Source organism: Pteropus vampyrus, unplaced genomic scaffold, assembly GCF_000151845.1.
Source record: "Pteropus vampyrus isolate Shadow unplaced genomic scaffold, Pvam_2.0 Scaffold1, whole genome shotgun sequence".
Lineage (NCBI taxonomy): Eukaryota > Metazoa > Chordata > Mammalia > Chiroptera > Pteropodidae > Pteropus > Pteropus vampyrus.
The window spans coordinates 14,459,297-14,467,929 of NW_011888782.1; the positions used below are offsets into that span (position 1 = coordinate 14,459,297).

The 8,633-nt window shown below is 34.5% G+C and overlaps 1 protein-coding gene and 1 pseudogene across 16 annotated transcripts in view; one reads left to right on the plus strand and one right to left on the minus strand.

The window, feature by feature from the left end:
- LOC105288409 overlaps positions 1–4,723 on the minus strand; it is a 22,459-nt pseudogene extending 17,736 nt beyond the window's left edge.
- Positions 1–8,633, plus strand: part of RBMS3 (RNA binding motif single stranded interacting protein 3) — a 653,502-nt gene that overhangs the window by 253,630 nt on the left and 391,239 nt on the right. The window lies entirely within an intron of this gene.

Consider the following 8,633-nt stretch of genomic DNA (forward strand, 5'->3'; position numbering starts at 1 on the left):
TTGGTGGGGAGGTAGAGAGAAAATAAAAGGGCACTTCATGGATAAAACAGCATAAACATTGCCACAGAAGTAGGAAAGCTGGAGCACAAGGATGAAATTGACATGATCCTGCTGATTACAGTTCAATTGGAATGTAGATCTCTCAAGATTTGTCTGTCTTCTCTATTTTTATCTTATTAAAAAGAAGATTTAATTTTAGATTGACACATGATATCCTATGAAGATGATTGGAAAAACTTGGCAGAAAGAGGGTTGTGAATTATAGATAAAATTGGCGAGAGGATAAAGATATATAACAAATAAAATTAGATGGCAAAGATGTACATGTCACTGTAAAAATAGTCTCTTGCTTCTGGAAAAGAAAGGCAGAAAGCTTTAGGTTCCATTCACTGTTGTGGACTGAGTACCCACTGACCAGAAAATTAGTTTGCTTTAATGAGATATATCTGCAATATCCCCAACACCCCCTCAATAAATAAATAAATAAATAAATAAATAAATAAATAAATAAATAAATAAACAAACAAACAACTCAAGCCCATAAATGCTTTAAAAAAAAATGAAACACTACAGGTCAAATTAGCTTCTAGACTTGGATTCCAGATTTTAGGTGTGAATACATTTCAGGAGCTAATCAATGGAATTTTGAATATCAGAATTGAAAATGAAACTCTTGAAACAGCACACCATGGCTTTAGAGAGTAAAAGGAATATTTACTCTTGCTAGGGTTGGTGGACAAGTCTGATCAGAACATCATGAAAAAAGTGTATTTCTGTACTTGAGACTGTTATCTGAATGTTTCACATTCCGGCCCTTTTTGAAAGCTGAGTAATTATTCCAAAATCTCAAGAGGTTTGCTGTAAGATCTAAATTGCTATATTCATCCCTTCTGACTAGGTATCCATATTCAGGGGCATTCATTAAAAAAAAAAGGAAAAAGAAAAGACACAAATTTTTAATGAAAACAGTCTTTGTACTCTAGAATCATCCCTGTAGCATAACTCTGAAAATGGCCTGGTCTTTTTACCTTATTTTTGTAATCCCTGAAGTGTGCAGAGAAACCATTTTCTTTAAAGTACTCTAAAAGACGCTGTGAATAAAGTTAGTTAGTACTAAATGCAACAGTTGTCACCGCTAAGCGAAAAGTGAATAGCGGTAGTGTTATTCTAATAGTTTTTCTTTCGATCTTTTTTTTGTCACGATTTTTTTTTTTTTTTTTTGGACATTGTCTGAAGGAAAGATAGGGGAAAAGAAAATCACCACACTTAACACTTCATAATGGAAGAGTCATGTTTATCCATAGGTGGTCATGACACTAAATGAGAATGCAAAATCTGTGTTGTCTTTGTCTGTTCAGTTCTTTAGGGCACTGTGCTCTAGGTAGAAGCTCACTACAGCTCCATGCCCCTGAGTTCCAAACCTTGTTCCACCACTAACTAGCCATGTAACCTGTGGTACATTAATTCACTTCTCTAGGACTCAGATTTTCATCTGCAAATAGGCGTAATAGGGAGCAGTATCAGCCTCATAAGGTGACTGTGAACATTAAATACATCAATATCTGTAAAATGCTTTGTACTCACTGTGACTTGCACATAAGTTCTTTAAAAATGTGAAAGAATATTGCTTTTATTTACAAATTACCAGAGAATACCTTGCGGAATGTATTTTTCTCCCTCTGTCTGATTATTTCCAACTTTCTAAGTTTTAGGCAAATTCAATTATGAATGCTGTCTTAGGAAAGTTCTCAGGAAACTAACTCTGGGGGTGGAGATTTACAGGTAGAAGTTTATTGGAGAGTACTCTTGGGATTAATAGTAGTTGGGAATGAAGGAAACAGGAACAAGCAGATGGAGAAACTGGGCTGTCACAAGTCTTCACCAAAACCTTGAACCCATGGGAAATTCTAGAGCTGGAATGGCTCATCCAGGTTCTATAACCATCATGTGCATGTATGTAATATTAGTATTGTCATCTGTCACCAGTGTATAGATTCGTTTTAATAGAGATCTTACATGCTCAGATTGAGAACAATGTAAAGCAGTTTTCTAACAATACCAAAATTAACTGGGTAATTTAATGAAAAATAACATTTCTCCCAGGCACTTGCTTCTTATAGGTGAAAGATCGACCATGGGAATTTTGATATTTCAGCTTGTCATTCTTTTGTAAAGTAGCTACGGTCTCTGAGTTTGTGAGTTGGTAATGTTTGAACATTTTATAATTATCGTAACTTTTATCAAGCATTGTTCACTATGAGCTTTGTGTTTTCATTTCCATGGCATAAATACCATTTTAAGAAAAATAAAGGGGGTTTTAAATGTACCCACCATTATTTCATGCTAAGGTATCACCTGTAATTGTTTCTAACTGCCTTCTTATACTTCCTAATATGCAATTATATTGTAGCTAGGTATATTTATGGTATGTATATATTTTTCTTTGCACTTTTTCTTAAACTTGACATCATAAATATTTTCATGTAGCTACTAATTTTTACATATGTAATTTTAATAGAAACACAAGACTCCAATGAGTTGCTGTACTATAAATTTCTTAACCATCCTCTTATTTGGCTTTTAGCTTGTTTCCAGGTTTTCCCTATTAAATCATACTATAAATTATCAATTTCTGAACTCAGCAAATCATTTCATTCAGTTAACTAGCAGTCGATGCTGGCACACCAGAGAATAAAGGGCAGACATTACAATGATAATACTTAATCTGTACCTCAAAAGTACTTATGAATGAAAGTGAGGCACAGTCATTTAAATAAGTAGCCACATAATAAAACATGGCCAGTGACATTGTGGGGCAGAGACAGGAGTGATTATTTCTAACTACATAGGAGAGAAAGAGTCCTAGAGGAGGAAAGTTTTTAGGTTAGGCTCTGTCAGATGAGTAAAACGTAGACAAGGGAAAAAGAGTATTTTGAGCCAAAAGAAAAGTAACAGCAAAGAAAAGGGAATGTAAAAGTAATTTACGGATGTAAGTAACTGTGAGTCATCTGCTGTGATGTCTTATAGGTGATGAAGAGGTGATGGAAAGGATGATTCAGAGTCAATTTCCAGAAACTTGGCCTCCATAGTAAAGAGTTTGGATACATCCATAAGTAAAAAGACAGTTTTGAGCATAAGATTGCCATGATTAGATTAGTGCTTCAGGAGAAAGTCACTGGCAGTAACATGAAGCATGTTTTGGTTGGAGAGAGAGACAGGAGACTCTCATCCCAGCTAGAAAGATATTGTACTAATTCAAGAAAAATTTATTAACTTATTCTTTCACTCTTTGTTCTTTCCTTCCTTCATTTATAATTCCTGAATATATGATCACCTAGCAGGGTGTGAGACCTGGGGAAATTGGAATAAAGATCAAAATCTATTTAAAATTATCCATTCATCAAACAAATGTGAATTGAGTGCCTGCTTTGTGCAAGATGGGCAAATCAGAGTTGAATTAATCTCAATCCTTGATCTTAAGTTTGTGGTCTGGTTGTGAATAGGGCATAGCATTTGGTGATTACAGGCCATCACAGTAGCGATATAAGTAGAACACTAAAGTTCTTGGTCAAGGGACATTCCACAAAGGAGATTAGACAGATACTCTAAATGACTCTTCACCCCAACTCTTGAAGGAACAATAGATCAGCTCTGTTCTCTTGTGTTTTCTCCTGTATCTACAAAGAGAGAAGCAAAATCTAAACCTAGAAATCTAGACGGAAAGGAGACAATACACAAGCCAAGTCCTCTGGCTACCTGGAGATCAGGAGGAATTAGAACATCTGGAAATAGTTTATGTTCATTTACTGCGTTTATAGGGACATATCCCCTTCTATGAAAAACGAAAGGCTTTGAGATGCCTGCATTTTATCTCTGTTAATCTCAGTCTAGAGAGGGGTTAGATCTTTATCCCTGCCCCTCCTCTCCATGAGTTGCCTTCAACCTTATCCTTATTTAGGCATACCCCCAGGACACCAGACTGTTGTTACTGCACCACTTAGATTTCATACTTATAGATGAACCACTGTTTTATTAAAGAAAAATGCTTTGTTTAAAAGGACAAGACATTTTTCAAAACCTTTTTCAAAACTAATGTAATAATAGGAATTAATTCTTATATACTACGTATTACAGCTAAATTAAGTGCTTCCTGAAATATAAGAAAGGTAAAACCAAATTATGTTTGAAATATATAATTTTTGAAAACATATTTAAATATGAGACATGTTGAAAATGATTAGCTACATTAGAGATTCCAAAATTTGCACTTTATTATTCTGCTGTAATCAGTAGGCTTTCAGCTACCATAAATGTAAATGAAGAAAAAGCTTATGACCAGGTAAAATGTCTTCTGTTTTCAGTGGACTAAGTGGTATTTCAAAACCATTCTTTACTCAATGGACTGTTATGTGATGGTTTGAGGCAGGAGTTAACAGCCTTTCAGTTGTTAAGATGTGCTTCCCATGGCCCTGGAGAGGTAGGGTGGGTGTAGATAAAAGAGCAAATTATAACAGGCAAGGTGTCTAGAGAGGACACTGCCAGTGCTCCAATCCCCTTGGCTCCCTTTCATCTGCTCTCACCCCACTCCTCTGACTTCAGTGTGCTTGTTTCCAACTGCTAGTATCTGTGACTCTTCTACCTGAGGTGGTCCCACTAAGGCTACTAGTGCTGCTTTGCCTGTAGATACAACAGCCAAAAGTCTCTGAGGCTTTAAGATCTTCATTGTTGCCCCCCAGCGGCTCATACCCAGTGACTCCTGCTACCTGAAAGTGAAGGTCCAGCTCCCTGGCTTAGACTGGGACAGCTCTGAGGTATGACTTACACATCCAACTCCTCTACGGGGTTGGGCTAAAGTTACCCTTCATGAAACTTTGTCTGAAATCATACACTTAATTGATTTCTTTTTCTTTGTCTGCTTCTGTCACTACAAAAACATTTTTTTTTTTTCTGAGAGTACTTCCTTAATAAGTGGCTTTCATATAAGTACTTGTTCTACAATATACTTCTAGGGAGGCTGAGGGCAGTGCCTCTGTGTAAAGCGTCTCTTCCTGTAGCCTACCTTTTAGAGATATATTCTGAGTTAATAAATCTTCTAAGCTTACAGATAACCTGAGATGGATAAGTATGATGAAATAGAATATTCCCAACTACCTGAAATGGCATCCAATAACTAGATCCGATAACTAGGATTCATAGGAATAGCACAACTGGGTTGCCTATGTGGATGCCACTTTTTAAGATACCCAAGGCCTGTGCCCATCTCTATCAACCATGTTCTTTCTGTAGCCAACAACAATTGCAGAAAGATGTAGAAAGAGCTGGTGAGACCAAGCTCTAGCTGGTCTATTAGTAAGATGCTATAGATGAGAAGCTAGAAAGGGAAATCTAACAGAAGGCAAGTTGGGAATGGGTGATTTGCGATTTTTTTCTGTTTGATTGATTCAGAGACACTGATGAACTGCAGAGTAGAAGAGCCAACCTCTGCCCAAAATATCCACATAAACTGATGGTTACACATTGAAATCATCTAGCTATAGTCCAGCTACCAATCTGATTAGAATTGTAACCCAGGATTTAAAGAATAATGGTAAGCAGAGGGAAATTCACTAACTATTTATAAATGTAAAATCTTGTTATTTTGGGGAAGTTGAAAAATATAACCTACAAAAACCATCCTATGGCTAAAATGAAAAGGAATAATATCTTGAAGACAAGAGGAAAAGCAGACCTCTGAACACTTTTTATAACAGGAACCAGAAAAAATTTAGAAGACTATTTGTCATATTTAATCTGATTTAAGAAGACATTGCCTTTGGTAAACAGGAAAAGAAAGCCACAAAATAGAATAAGCTGAGATGAAGGGACAATAGGATGAAATAAAAAGAAGACAGGATGTGAAGCCAAGGCAACAAGCTGGGATGAAATGAGAGCTTGGTGAGATAAAGGAGGAGCACAGGGAGGCAAGAATAACAATTTCAAAATGAAAATCACACTGGAGGGGACCCTTCCGCATACACGTATTCCATATAGCACATAGAAGAACAGAGAAATTGATATTAGATGAAACAAAAGGTATACAGAACAAGCAAAAGAAATGCAAATTAAGAATTATAGGTGTTCTGGAAGGAAACTAAATTACTTGGTACAGAAATAGCTGTTAGAGACACCCTTCCCAAATCTGGGAGGCTGAGAGAAAAGAGATGAGAACTAGAAATTCAGCTTATACAAGTTTGCCCCGATCCAGGTAAAACTATTTGAAGGAGAATTAGACATATCCTGATAAAATTTCTAAATTATAAAGAAAAAGACAGACAAGCATCTATGAAGAAAAATACAGTTTGTCTCTAACGGGATTAATATTAATTTGGCCTCATAAAATTATTAACCACAAAATTTTAAAGGATGAGAAATGTAAAGAAGCAGTCACTTAATTTATTTAACAAATATTGAGCTCCTAATGTGTGTCCAACACTATAGTAGATACTGAAAATACAACAGGGTAAATTTTACATCCTGAAATGATCTGTATATAGAATTTAATATACTTGATCATCACAATTACATGCAAAGACTTATGTAAAGGTATATTCATTCATCAAAGTTATTTATATGTTAGCCTCTACCCCTGGAATTTCTTATTCAGTAGGTTTGGAGTAAGTCCCAAGAATTTGCATTTTTAAAAAAGTTCTTGGATGAAACTAATATAGCTGGTCTAGGAACCTTACACTGAGAACCATTGAATTATATTGGAATTTGGGAAGGAAAATAACAGAAATTCTCAACTGCACTGGAATGATTACATAGTTGTAGCCACTGAAATATTTTTGAAGATCAGTTCATGCTGTAGAAAAATCTCAACATTGCACAGATAAGGAAGCATATAAGACTTTATATATCATGCTCTTTAACTATGTAAAGAGGTACAGTTAAAAATAGAGAGATAGATGTCAAATAGACTGTCAAAAATTTCAAAAATAGATAATAGTGGTTATCACTATGCCATGTCTTTAATAGTTAATTTTAATTTTCATCTTCATAACTTTATATATTTTATAAATGAACATGCATTAACTTTATATTGGGAAAAAGGAAAATAATTCCCCCCATAGACCTAGTTCAAATATTGTCTCCTTAGTGTCTCCCAAACCATTAAACCAAATGCCATTTTTGAATTTGTCTATCTTTACACCATGGAAATGTTCATTACATTTTATATCACTCATTAAAAATTGACATTAACATTTTAAAGACTCTGCAAAGTCTCGATGTTAAGAAAAATCATTTAATATTACTTGTTTTAGTATTTTTCAAATTTATTTGTCTACCAGACAGTGCAGAACACCTATCACTCTTCTAAAGAATAAATAGTCCAAAAGGTGGCATTAGTTATTCTTTGACATTTATTGAATGAATGAATGAAATCAGTGAGAAAATGAACCATTGGCTAATATATGTTGAATACTTGCTTAGTAATCTTTTTCAAGTGGTAAAACTTAACTAATAATTTCCTTTCAAAATATATTAGCATTTTTACCTATATGTACTTAAACTTCTCATTATCTAAGTACTAAACTCAACAAACTTTATAAAGTGGCTAATAGATTCAAAACACTGTAACTTACAAAGATATTTTATTTTACGTGGTCAGATCTCAGCCTGTTATTAATTCACTATTTCCTCATTAATCACAGCCTTCAAAAATATTTTATTCACTTCTTAAAGATGACTGCGTATATACATGATCATTATTTAAATTTATTAAACAGTGAGAATTTCATTCAGTATGGGTGGAAAATGGCAATTGGAGAATCCAAACATTCTCTCACAGAAATATACAAATACCAGATAGAATTTCCTGCTTTTTGCAAGTTGATGACACTGTATTGCCAAATATATATATGAATGTATATAGTATGCCAAAAATAAGAACCCATCTTGAATTTTATAATTAATGATGTTCTTTGCCTAAGAATTTTTTTCTATCATAATGGCTACATTCCATTCCAATACTGCCTAATATCATGGTATTTCTTATGACGCTTTATGTTTTGCAACTATATGAGATATATAAGAATGTGTAAAAATGTTCAGAAATACGTGTTTAATTTAGCAATGTAAATAGTATGGCATATACTCCTGTATAAACACTATGCTTCCCAGCATACCTACGCATCACCAAAAATGAAAAGTAGAAACAAAAGTCTCTGAAATAAGAAACAAATGTTGGCAAGGATGTGAAGAAAAGGGAACCCTCATGCACTATTGGTGGGTTTGCAAATTGGTACAGACACTATGAAATGCCGTTTAAAGGTTCCTCAAAAAGTTAAAAATAGAACTACCGTTTGACCTAGCAATTACACTTCTGAGTATCCAAAGAAAACTAAAACACTAATTTGTAAAGAATTATACACCCCTGTGTTCTGCAGCACTATTTATAATAGCCAAGAAATGAAAGCAACCTAAGTGCCTAGAAATATACAATTGGATAAAGAAGAGGTGGTACATATATACAGTGGAATATTTCTCAGCCATGAAAAATGAAATCTTACCACTTGGAATGACATGGATGGACCTAGAGGATATTATGCTAAGTGAAATAAGTCAGCAGAGAAAGACAAATATCATATGATTTC